General features: G+C 33.4%; 1 long non-coding RNA gene across 1 annotated transcript; it reads right to left on the reverse strand.

The window, feature by feature from the left end:
• Positions 1-10842: 10842 nt before the first annotated feature.
• LOC135226106 (uncharacterized) lies at positions 10843-12533 on the reverse strand. The gene is made up of 3 exons (XR_010317164.1): positions 12364-12533; positions 11767-11837; positions 10843-11108 (listed from the first exon to the last, which is right to left on the reverse strand). It is a non-coding gene; the product is annotated as an uncharacterized LOC135226106 (long non-coding RNA).
• Between the last annotated feature and the right edge of the window lie 787 nt (positions 12534-13320).

Raw genomic sequence — 13320 nt, forward strand, 5'->3', positions numbered from 1 at the left:
ATTGGGTAAAATGAAAAATATATATAAACCCTGGAAGACTTTAAAAACGCATTTAGATAAAGTAAAAACTGTGGATGAATTACGGAAAACTTGCAAAAATTACTGGATACAGTGAAAATTACGGAGAAGTAAAACAAAATTATCGGATTAAGTAAAAACTATGGATAAATCAAGGAAATTATTGGATAAATCAAGGAAAACGTTGGCAAATTATTGGATAAATCCAGAAAAATGTGGCAAATTATTGGATAAATCAAGGAAAACGTTCACAAAATATTGGATAATCAAGGAAAACTTTGGCAAATTATTGGATAAATCAAGGAAAACTTTGGCAAATTATTGGATAAATCAAGGAAAACTTTGACAAATTATTGGATAAATCAAGGAAAACTTTGACAAATTATTGGATAAATCAAGGAAAACTTTGGCAAATTATTGGATAAATCAAGGAAAACGTTGGCAAATTATTAGACAAAGTTAAAACTACGAAGAAATCGCGAAAAACTTGACAAAAAAATTGGATAAAATCAGTACTAAGGAGAAATCAAGGAAACTAAGAAATTATTGGATAAAGTCAAAACTATGGAGGCATCAAGGAAACTTTAAGAAATTATTGGCTACAGTGAAAACTATGGAGGGATCAAGATTAGATATTATTGGTAAAGCGAAAAATATGGAGGAATCAAGGAATACTTTTAAAGATTATTGGACACAGTGAAGAGTATGGAGGAATCAAGGAATACTTTAAAAACTTATTGGATGCAGTGAAAACTATATAGAAAACAAGGTTAAATATTATTTGATAAAGTGAAAAACATCGACGAATCAAGGAAAACTTTTAAAAATTATTGGATAAAGCTAAAACTATGGAGGAATCAAGGTTAAATATTATTGGATAAAGTGAAAAATATGGAGAAATCAAGGAAACGTTTAAAAATTATTGGATATAGGGAAAACTATGGAGGAATCAAGGTTAAATATTATTGGATAAAGTGAAAAATATGGAGGAATCAAGGAATACTTTTAAAGATTATTGGATACAGTGAAAACTATGGAGGTATCAAGGAATACTTTAAAAAAATATTGGATACAGTGAAAAACTATGGAGGTATCAAGGAATACTTTTAAAAAATATTGGATACAGTGAAAACTATGAAGGAATCAAAGAATACTTTTAAAAATGATTGGATACCGTGAAAACTATGGAGAAATCAAGGAATACTTCTAAAAAGTATTGGATACAGTGAAAACTATTGAGGAATCTAGGTTAAATAATATTGGATAAAGTGAAAAATATGGAGGCATCAAGTAACACTTTTAAAAATGATTGGAAAGATAAAGAGACCAAAGCCCAAGACATTTGTAGAAAAGTTATTAAAGTTATTAAATTAGAATGAAAATTCTAATCGAAGACCAAGTAAAGACTGTTACAGAATATTTAGGGTAAACCAGAGTTAAGTTAGTTGAATGAATATAAAATAAAAACGAAAAATATTTTTCACTTAAAAGGTCAATTATCGTTAGACTTAAAAATTTGAAATAAAAGCTAATAAATCATCAAAATCTATACATACATACACACACACACACACACACACACACACACACACACATATATATATATATATATATATATATATATATATATATATATATGTGTGTGTGTGTGTGTGTGTGTGTGTGTGTGTGTATGCATATATATATATATATCCATATAAATATAAATATATATATATATATATATATGTATATATGTATATATATACATACAAATATATATAATATATATATATATATATATTATATATATATATATATAGATTCAGTTCTAACAAAAGCTGGAGGTTAAGTAAAACATCGCCTGAACAATGCATACAACTTTTAACCCCGTGGTCGAGAAGGGTTGACGAAAGAAAAAAAATATGGCGTAAAAGAGAAAACTAAATACAAAGTAAAAAAAAGAAAGAAAACTAGAAAGAAAGTTAAAAAAAAGGAGAGAAAACTAAATACAAAGTTAAAAAAAAGAGAGGAAACTAGATAGAAAGTTAATATAAAGTATGAAATAAAAATCTAGGCGTCCATGCCAACGATCGGCGTGAACACCCAAAACAGTGAGGGATGTTGGAAACTTTTAGTTGGATATTATCTCTCTTTTGGTTTTCGTCTCCAGAAGTTGTTGTTTTGAATATCTCGTCTCCTTGGGAAAAAAAAAAAAAAAAAACTCTCCGGAGTTTATTATCTCATACTTCGACAATGGATTATTATTATTGCTATTATTATTGAAAAAGAAACCCACAAAATTACTGTGTATACCGTGTCTACTTACAAGTATTTGCATTTTATTTTACTCAACACTCGAGTACTTTCAGGCCCTATCTGTGGCCCTTTTTCAAGAGATGAGTAACTTGTCAGCTTGGGTCAAGGCCCTGCAGTAATTTTTTGGGTTTCTTTTTCAATCTTCAGAAGAAAACTGAAAGAAGGTTTATTTGGTTCATTATTATTATTATTATTATTATTATTATTATTATTATTATTATTATTATTATTATTATTATTATTATTATTATTATTATTATTTTTCTAAAGGGTCCACAATAATACAAAAAAACATGTTAATAGTTCGCGTATAATTTAAAAACCCTTTACAAAGCTTTCGAACCCTTCCATGGGTTCATCTTCAGCCCAAAATCATTTTGAGATGAACTCAGGGAAGGGTTCGAAAGTTTTGTAAAGTGTTTTTAAATTTTACGCGAACTATTAACACTTTTCTTTTATTATTGAGGACCCCTCCCTAGAACATTACATATACTCTCGTGATAGAGAGTTTTTCCCAATTATTATTGATCTTTTTTTTTGGTTAATTATTATTATTATTGATTATTATTTAATTATTATTATTATTATTATTATTATTATTATTAATTATTATTATTAATAATAATAATAATAAAAAGATGAATCCTATTCATACGGAACAATGTCACAGGGGCCACTGACTTGAAGAAATTCAAGCTTCCAAAGAATACAGAATTCATTTGAAACAAGTAACAGAAGGTAACAGGAAACACAGAAATCATTTGAAGGAAGTAACAGAATGCAATAGGGAATAAAGAATTCATTTGAAATAAGTTAACAGAAATTTGCAAATAGGAAACAACAGAATTCAATTTTGAAAGAATTGCAACAGAAGGTAAATAGATAAAAGAAATAAAATGAAAAGAAGGTAACAGAGAGTAAAGGAAATACAGAATCATTTGAAAGAAGTAAAACACAAGAAGTAATAGGAAATACAGAATAAAACAAAGAAGTAACAGAGGGTAAACAGAACATTAGAATTCAGAAGGTATAGAAGGTAATAGGAAATATAGAATTAAAACGAAAGAAGTAACAGAAGGTAACAGGAAACATAGAAATCATTTGAAGGAAGTAACAGCATGCAATAAGAAACACAGAATTGACGTGAAACAAGTAACAGAATGCAACGGGAAATACAAAATTCACTTGAGAGAGAAAAACAAAAAACAGAAGGTAACAGGAAACAGAAAGAAGAGATAAAAAAATCAATTATTAGGGAAGAGAAAATAAAAAAAATAGCAAATTATGTTACACCTTCAGTAGAGAGAGAGATAGTCTGTGCGGATCAAAAATGTTTCATGGCTTATTATTATTATTCTGAGAGAGAAAAAAAAAAGAACGAGAATAAATGGATATATCTTCAAGGGAAAGACTACTTCTACCCAAACAATCGTGGTCAGCCCACAGGCAGCCCCAAACACGCGGTGGCTACTCGCAGGAAAGTTTTCCCGTCTCAAACAGACGCACGCACACTTACACACGCGCACAGTAGGAAGGCAGCGGGGAGACTGACTGACCAGGTCGTCTTCTGCCTCCGCCATCTCTCTCTCTCTCTCTCTCTCTCTCTCTCTCTCTCTCTCAGTTGGTCTTTCTGCCCTCCGTCAGGATGAAGCTTACCTCCGCCAACTTTCTCTCTCTCTCTCTCTCTCTCTCTCTGCTCTTTTTCTATTACGAGATATATTTTTCGCACATATTATTAACAGCGTCTTACACTTTTAATAACGGCAGCAATATCATCGTACAAGAGTTCTAACAACAATTAGTATCATCGTCGTGATAATTATCATGATAACAAAGATAATAGTCATTAAAATATGATAAACAGTACAGTACAGAAAAATTCTTTCCGACAAACTATAGAAGACTTATTTTAATTTTCGTTGGTGAAACAAGTCTCTATTTGCTCGTTTATTTTTGCACGTTTTAATTTACGCTAAGTTAGGAATATAATAATCGCACTCGTCCCGAGTAAGCTGGAGATAGGATCACGCCTTGTTTACGATTGAATTGACATTTCATTACGAGCCCTACTGATGAAATGTTTAGATAAAAAGATCAAATCCATACCTTTCTTCTACTTACGCTTCAAACTAAAGGTGGCTTCGGAATTCTCTTCTCGCTCTCTTATTTTCCTACTTGAATTTTATACATTCTTCAAGAAATAGGTTTATCGTTGTTTTTAGGGTTAAGTCACAATTGGTCTTCACTTTTTTCATCGTATCCGTCGGCCTCTGCTTTGAAAAAAAAAAAAAAATGAATGAATGGATTAAAAATGAATAAATATATGATCGTTCATCCACCTGAATTCTGCGGTGAGGGGGTAGTGCTATCAGTGCACCTCACGTGCGGTGTAGGCATTACTTAAGGTTCTCTGCAGCGTCCCTTCGGCCCTAGCTGCAACCCCTTTCATTCCTTTTACTGTACCTCTGTTCATAGTCTCTTTCTTCCAAATTACTTTCCAACTTCATCTAACAATTGTTTCCATAGTGCAACTGCTTTAAGTTTTTCCTCCTGTTACGGCATTTAGAACCTTTTTACTCTCGATGTCCCTTTCAGCGTTGAATGACCTCATATGTCCCATAGCTAGGCCTTGGGCCTAAATTTTATAATCCAATTCCAATTCCGGCTCCGGATAAAAAACACTTTCTCAAAAAATTGTTTCTGTTAAAGAAATTTTTTTATTAAAAAAAAGTTTCAAAAATATTATTTGTCGAAAAACAGTGTTAAAAAAATGATTGCTGTTGATAAAATTACTATCTAAAAAAATAATTTGTTAAAATATTAGTATCTCCAAAAATAATTTTAGTTAAAAAAATTTCAAAAATTAATTTCAGCTAAAAAACACATTAAAATGACTTATTTAAAAAATGCTGCGTCAAAAAAATTATTTCTGTTGGAAAAATACTATCACAAGAAAATAACTTTTAAAAGAATACTATCTCAATATTATAGAAAGAATATTATCTGGAAAAATTACAACAAAAATACTATCGAAAAAATACTATCTAAAAATAAAAAAATACTATCTACAAAAATAAAAAAAATACTACATTAAAATTATGACAAAAATACTATCTAAAATTTTTTTAGAAAAAACCTTATCTAAAAAATAAATGATAAAAGATGCCATCTATATATATATAAAAAAATACTATATAAAAACATCAATTTATACTATCTACAACAATAAAAACAAATAATATGTAAAAATTAAAAAGATATACTGTCTAGGAAAAAAAGCACTATCTTAAATTATAAAATATGCTATCTAAAAGATAACAAAAGTACTATATCAAAAATGCTACCTAAAAAATGAAAAACTACCCTAAAAAAACTTGTAAAAGAGAATCACTATCTTTAAAAAAAAAATCCAGCAGTCTTCATTCCTTGAACAGGCAGACATGTGTGAACTTGACACCAGCTGGCTTGCTTTGTCTGAAGTATCGCTAATCCGGTAAAGTAATGCTAAGTCTCTGAGTACAGAAAAGTTTTTCCTTTTCTTTTTTATGTTTGTGTGTGCGTGTGTTTGTGTGGATGGGTTTTCCTTGTTAGTCAGCTTTTCCGTAGAATACTTAGGCAATACGTGAGGGAGAATATTAGATGTCGGTTGATATGCTACGTTTATTTGTCACCAAAGAGAGAAACTTAAAATGAAAGGTCTGTCTGTCTGTCTGTCTGTCTGTCTGTCTGTCTGTCTGTCTCTTAGTATATACACATACTACTATATAAACATGTAAATTTCCCTTATTCTAAGCTTAATCTGCAAGCCTCCTGACTTGACATTTTCGAAATACTCAATGTTTCGTTATTACTGTTTAGCCTCTAACACAAAAAGTTAATGGAGTGTTATGTACCAGTGAGAGAGAGAGAGAGAGAGAGAGAGAGAGAGAGAGATTAAACAGAGATTAAACAAATTAACTATTAATTAGCTCTACTAGCATGTAATTAAACGCACGGAATTCAGTCATGGGAATTAAAGCTTGCAATCTAGCTCAAAAGTCAGCTTCAGCTACAAAGAGAGAGAGAGAGAGAGAGAGAGAGAGAGAGAGAGAGAGAGAGAGAGAGACTGAAATGAACTATTATTATCAATAAATCACCAGGCCTTGGAGACGATATGGTACTATCAATAAATCACCAGGCCTTGGAGACGATATGGTACTATCGATAAATCACCAGGCCTTGGAGACGACATGGTACTATCAGGCCTTGGAGACGATATGGTCGCCTACTATCAATAAATCACCAGGCCTTGGAGACGATATGGTACTATCAATAAATCACCAGGCCTTGGAGACTATATGGTACTATCAATAAATCACCAGGCCTTGGAGACGATATGGTACTATCAATAAATCACCAGGCCTTGGAGACTATATGGTACTATCAATAAACCACCAGGCCTTGGAGACGACGTGGTACTACCAGGCCTTGGAGACGATATGGTACTATGTTATGCTGATTATACATACAGCTTGGTCAGAGTTATTGGTTGGTAGGTTATATTGTTAGGAAACAACAAGAGTCTGTTCAGAATATAGCTAGGAAAATTTAGTTAGGAAAACCACTGGTAGAATATATATAGTGAAAGTAGAGTGATGAAGAATCTACCAGAAGTTAAGGTAGAAAAGGGAGTAGATGTGTACAGCATAAGACTGCCCGAATAACAGTTTCGTAAACCAGACCAAAACATTGGCACTTGTTTTTGAAAACAGTAAAATGCAAACCGCACCAGAAAATATGAACTTTGACTCCTTCAGTGGGTGGTTACTGTCAAGGGACGTAACCAATCAGACTAATCTGGAGGTGGCACTGGAAGTAAGGAAAGCCATTCATGAAGAAGTAGGATGTGTCCTAGAGGATAGTTAAGGAGGAGCTAATTGAAACAGTTAGGTCCAGACTTCATTTGAAGTCCTAGAGATATTTAGTCAAGAACCAGTCCTTATACGGGGAGGCTGTGTTCTTTCTCACTCTGTTCCATTTTAGTGTGATAGTGTTGTCAATCAATAGTGTGAACTTTGAACTTTATCTAATTATAAGAAATAAGTAAGTGGTGTTTAACTTGCCCAGAGTCCTGAGACGTTTCCCATGCCAAAGACAATAAGAAGAAACTCCTGAGAGACATAGCTAAAACGAATTAAATAATCTACAATGTTCCTATGAAAAAAAAAGAAACTCAACCGTAACAAGTGATAAATGAAGGTTAGCCCATATGACAAATAACCTTTCAAACATTACCCGTAACAACGAAGAGAACCAGAAGAAGAAGAAGAGAGAGAATAAGAACTCGTAAGTATGCCACGCAAACATAACGAAGAGCAATAAAAATAAATACCCGTCACATAAGTGGTGGCAGCGGTGGGATCCGAGATACAATTTAAGGAAAAGATAGGACCAAGTGCAACAGGTCAATAACATTGTTGTATAAGGTTTACTGCTTAGAATATATTTGCAGGAAATGGATTTCACTATGGCTCATGGTGAGCGATATCTGCATCTCCCTCTTGCAAATCAAGAAGGGAGCAATTTTAAAGGAACATGGTCAAGTGAAGATGATACACAACATAGCGGTTGTAACTATCAATATCACAGATGTCGACAAGCAGCAACAGGAACTTACTGCATTAATGAGTAAAATTGAAAGTGTCATGTCTACTAACCAGAACAATTCTATTTTGCTAAAGCTTAGGGAAGATATCAGTCAAGTGTTACCCAAGAGAATTCAAAAGCGTTCCTTATTGCCATTCATCGGCACAGCCTTGAACACTTTGTTTGGTGTAGCTACTGATGGTGATGTAGATAAAGATAGGGCTAGAATAGAAAAATTAGAAATGTGGGACGCAGAACGGGGTACAATCATGACTAAAGTCATTGATGCAACTGACAAGAACCAGAATTTGATTGTTAAACTAAAGGACTTTGTTAACAGTATAGCTCAGAATATTACTACAGAGATAAATGACTTAAACAAGTCACAATATGTGACTCAATTGTTATTTGAAACAGAAACCTTTTTGTTAAATCATTAGGAACTTTTGAATGCAGTGATGTTAGCCGCTAAAAACATTTTATCACCATACCTCATCAGTCCTAGTGAGTTGCACCTTGTAATTGAAAAAATGTATGTTAGACCATCACTTCAAACCGCTTGTGCGAGATGTTCTTACTTACTATAGTATAATAAGTGTAAAAAGGGTTTCTGATCACATTGTGTTGGTGATACCATTCAACAATAATGAAGTTAATAACTTGATATCCATTTACCCTTTTCCAATGCTAGTAAACAACAAGTCAGTTGTTTTGAACCAAGACATAGTACATTTTGCATTGCAACAAAATTCACTTCTGTTGGTGAAACTAAGTGACAAAGATTTTGATGATTGTATCATGCTGGAAGGCAATGAGTTTGTTTGCAATATACAGAGTTTTTATGAGCCACTTAACAAATTATATTGCATAGATGATTTAATTAATGACAGAAATGGTGAGAATAACTGAGTATATCCCTTACAGTCCTGATTTCAAAGCTCAAATTTTGTATGATGAAATGGTAGTATTTTCACAGAATCAAGTAACAGCTAAGGTCACTTGTAGGAATAATAACATAAAATCCTTTGTGACATCTTGTGAAGTAGTTATTTTGAATTATTTGTACTACAAGCCTACCATTTTTGCTTCTTACACCTTAAATTTATCTAGGCATATCAATCATTTTGATAATGTCAAAGATGTCAAATTATCCAAACTTGAGTTAGAATCATTTGACAAACTTGAAGCAGCTAATCAATTTTTCCATATGCACAAGACTGACATTCCCCCATAATGTCCATGATAAATATTGTTTTGTTAATGTTTGTTTATCTATTAAACTTACTGTACTGCCTGTATCTAAAAGGACTGAGCATGGTTTATTATTAATTCTGGTTTGGATGATAGGTAAATCTTCTTGGCATATTTCTTTATCCTTCACTGAAAATACTATCGCCTTATTTACTTCAAAAGAAAACTTGAAATTATCTTCCTGACCTACCCGTCACAATATTAGATGAAGAATATTTAACTGATGGAGGAAGCAGATAACACGTTCTTGGGAGATGCGTTCAGTATCATTAAGGGGAGGTGGACAGGAAGAGAGAGGTAAGGCTGGTCAAGGCTCTGTGACTGTATGCTGTGGCAGGGTAGAAGAGGCTTGCTTGTATGGGTGTGTGGGAAGAGGGATTCAAGTTACAAGGAGTTACAAGGATTATAATGTCTCAAAGACTTGTTAGTCCATCCTAAGAGGAGACATCGTGGGCTCACTTACCTGTATGAGCAGGTTTTTGCTGTGGATTCACAGTGTCCTCCTAATGATTTTGTCTAGCTTTCTTTTAAACTCTAAGGCCCCGTCCACACGGCCGAGCTTTGCTCGACGAACTCTGTTCGATGTGACGTCAGAAGTGGAGAAACTGCAGCAAAGTTCTGACTTTTCTCGCTGTTTCTCCGCTTCTGACGTCACATCGGACAAAGTTCGTCGACCAAAGCTCGATCGTGTGGACGGGGCCTGACAAAATGTTGCTGTTTACAATTTCTGGTGGCAGTTTATTACACTTGTCACGTATCTTGTATGTAAAGAAGTTCCCACAATGGGATGTGTTGTATCTTTTCAGTTCTAGTTGGACACAGGGTTGGAGGGGTTTGTTTGTTTGTTTGGAGTTTTTACGTTGCGTGGAACCAGAAGTCATTCAGCAACGGGACCAACGGCTTTACGTGACTTCCGAACCACGTCGCGAGTGAATGCTCGAGAAACGAACTAGCGGCCATTGAGGTGACAGGCCAAGACCATACCGACCACGCCACTGAGGCGTCCTACGGGATGTATGCAGTCTTTAAAGTAGAGTCTTAAGATAAAGTAGTCTTAAGATTAAAAATAAATATTAAGCTCCTATCAATCATTCCCTTAACTCTTTGTATTAGTTTATTCAGTAATGTAATTTATAACCTTACAACTTCCCAGTTGGTCAATTAAGACCAGCTTTTCTAATTCCTGATGTTCAGTCAAGTTTAATGGGCCCAAAATAAATATCAACCAATGCAATGGACGGTTTGACTATACTTCTAAATACTCTCCAGAACCATTTGTTACCCAGCACAGCTGCGTAGTACATTGTAAAATCTGACAAAGTTACGCAACATTGATATTCTAGTTTTCGTAGCAAATCTAAAACTTCAAAGTACTCAAGTCCAGGCTTGTTACCATCAATTACAGTGTACTAGTCTCTTGAAACTCACAGGAACTCACTTATTTTACTTTCAGTTTCCCTGAATTTATTTCTTACCACAAGATCTACATTTGTAGTCTTTTATCGGAACTTTTGATTTGTCTAAATTATAGCAAAGATTAACCAAACATTCTAACCGTGTCAGAGAGGTAACAATTGTTTGAGACTAAATATTGTTTCATATAAAAATATGGAGAAGACCTTCACTTTCAGGTAAAAGAAAGAACGAATATCCATCTCGTATTCTCCTTGTATGCAAAGATAACAAAATTTGTTACAAATACATTACGAACCTAACCAGCAACTTAAAAACAGTCCATTCACCTTCTAGACTCCTGAGTTTCCGAATATGATGATACGTAACAGTTCTTTGAAGATTCGGAAACTGCACTTCCAAAACAAACTGCAGTTCAAGTATCATTTTTAAGTGTTCACAATTGCGTGCAGATTTTTCTACGTATATTAAAATGCCCACTGGTTAGTTTCGCTGAACGAGATCTGAAAAGGAAAAAAAAAAAATTGAAACAAACATCTCGAACGATGTTTAATAGTACCCTACTTCAAATACTGAATGGCCTAACAAACAGTAGCTAACAATCCTTAACATTATTAAGTAAAAGTAAGTTTTCAAAATCTCTTGGTTCTGTGTTCCATCAAGAGCAAATTTAACTGCTGAAATAAAATTAAAAGAATCAACACTTCACGAAAGCCTAAGAAGTCAAAATACTAGGCCTTGAAAGGCTACTTAATTGTTTACAATAAGAAATTATTAATATTTACCTAAAGAAAATAATAAATGAAAGTTACGTAGGAAGTTGTGTCAGCTACTATTAAATACAAAGTAAAAATGCTCTATAAGGCGAAAAACCATAAGTAAACAAATATTTTAGATTAATGAAATAGTTTTAAACCAATTGTGGAAGTCAAAGGTAATTAAAACTTTACAACTAAATCCATATTTTTGAAAGTCAAAGCTTAATATATTAAGCAACCAACATGACAAGAAAGGTAAACAAAACACAAGCCCCCCATCAGACATGTGGCAAATATTGCCACATGTCTGATGGGGCATCCTCCCCCACACCAGGGGCGGTGGGGTAGGATAAGCTTTCAGGGTTAAGTTCATGAAAAAAGACCAAAGGAAGATGACACACACCATTTACATAGGCATACTCCCCCCAAAGTTGCTGTAGCGTTGAAGAATTTACGTTGGGCTCCTGAAACAATCTAGAAAAATATGGAGTCGAATTAGAAAACCAACTATGTTAAACATTTATTGATATGTATGTAAAATCTATTGGTCACTTTTTTACCAGATACATATGCAATTGTAATAGCCACAATGCCTCTTAATATCTTGAATTAAGGGGGCATTGTGACTATTACAGTTGCAATTATTAAGACTTATATTAAACCTGTAACAAGCCAAGGTCTAAAACTAAACTTTTACGGGTAGATCTAGGTAATAACTCCCCGTCGGGTATTTCTTTGGAAATTACAGTTTCCTGTAGTATTTGGATTGCTTATTAAGAATTTACCGTAATTTTTGGGGGTCGACTGTAATTAACCCCCAGGGGCCAGTTAAACACGGCGAAATACATTGGACGCCCCAATCCCTAGAGGATGTCGTATTCACGGGAGTTCCTTGCAGTCTGTGCGGAGTTATTGCCCAGAATTACCATTTTAAGTAAAAAAAGCAAAAAAAAAAATTTAGAACGAAAAATCATAATAAAATCAACGGTTTTAAACTTGCCTTCTTAGAGGACCACTCTGAGCAGAGAATACCCATATTATACAAACACAACCACTGGCCACAATGTATACAACTCGAGTTCACAACAACAACAACCTAGGAGCAGATAAATTTCCCGCCCGCCGCGCCCCTCACCCATTTTCCACAAGGACTGTTTACAAGACCTGACTCCTGAGTCACCTGACAACTGAACTAGTTACTAACGGAAACGAAAGGGTATCATCAGCCAAGGATTCTGAACACCAGAAATCAGGAAACTTTGCTTGCGATTTGAGAGTCTCATTGATTGCCCCAACTATACAAATGTAGGCCATGAATGTTTATGTTTCAAATTCCATTATTTTTCATAAGGGCAAAGACGTATGTATATGTATGTATACAGGTGTATGTAATGTATGTCTATATATGTAAATATATATATATATTATATATTATATATAATATCTATACCGATATACAATTATATATTATAATATAACATCAATATATATAGATATATAAAATATAGTATAATATATATAATATATTTATCAATGGTATATCCCGGGTATATATATATATATATGATATATTATATATATATATATATATAATATAGTACATTACATACACCTGTATACATACATATACTACGTCTTTGCCCTATGAAAAATAAATGGAATTTGAAACATAAACATTCATGGCCTACATTTGTATATGTACAAATGTGGTACATAAGTTCCTTCCCAGGTTTTTAGGATATATATAAATATATATATATATATATATATATATATATATATATATATATATATATATATCATATATATATAATATATATTGGCGCCATCAGTGCATCCTCGACCCCCAAGGATCTGTTGGCGCCATCAGTACATCCTCGACCCCCAAGGATCTGTTGGCGCCATCAGTACATCCTCGACCCCCAAGGATATGTTAAAGCCCTTAGCTCATTTTCTT

Source organism: Macrobrachium nipponense, chromosome 14, assembly GCF_015104395.2.
Source record: "Macrobrachium nipponense isolate FS-2020 chromosome 14, ASM1510439v2, whole genome shotgun sequence".
Taxonomy (NCBI): Eukaryota; Metazoa; Arthropoda; class Malacostraca; order Decapoda; family Palaemonidae; genus Macrobrachium; species Macrobrachium nipponense.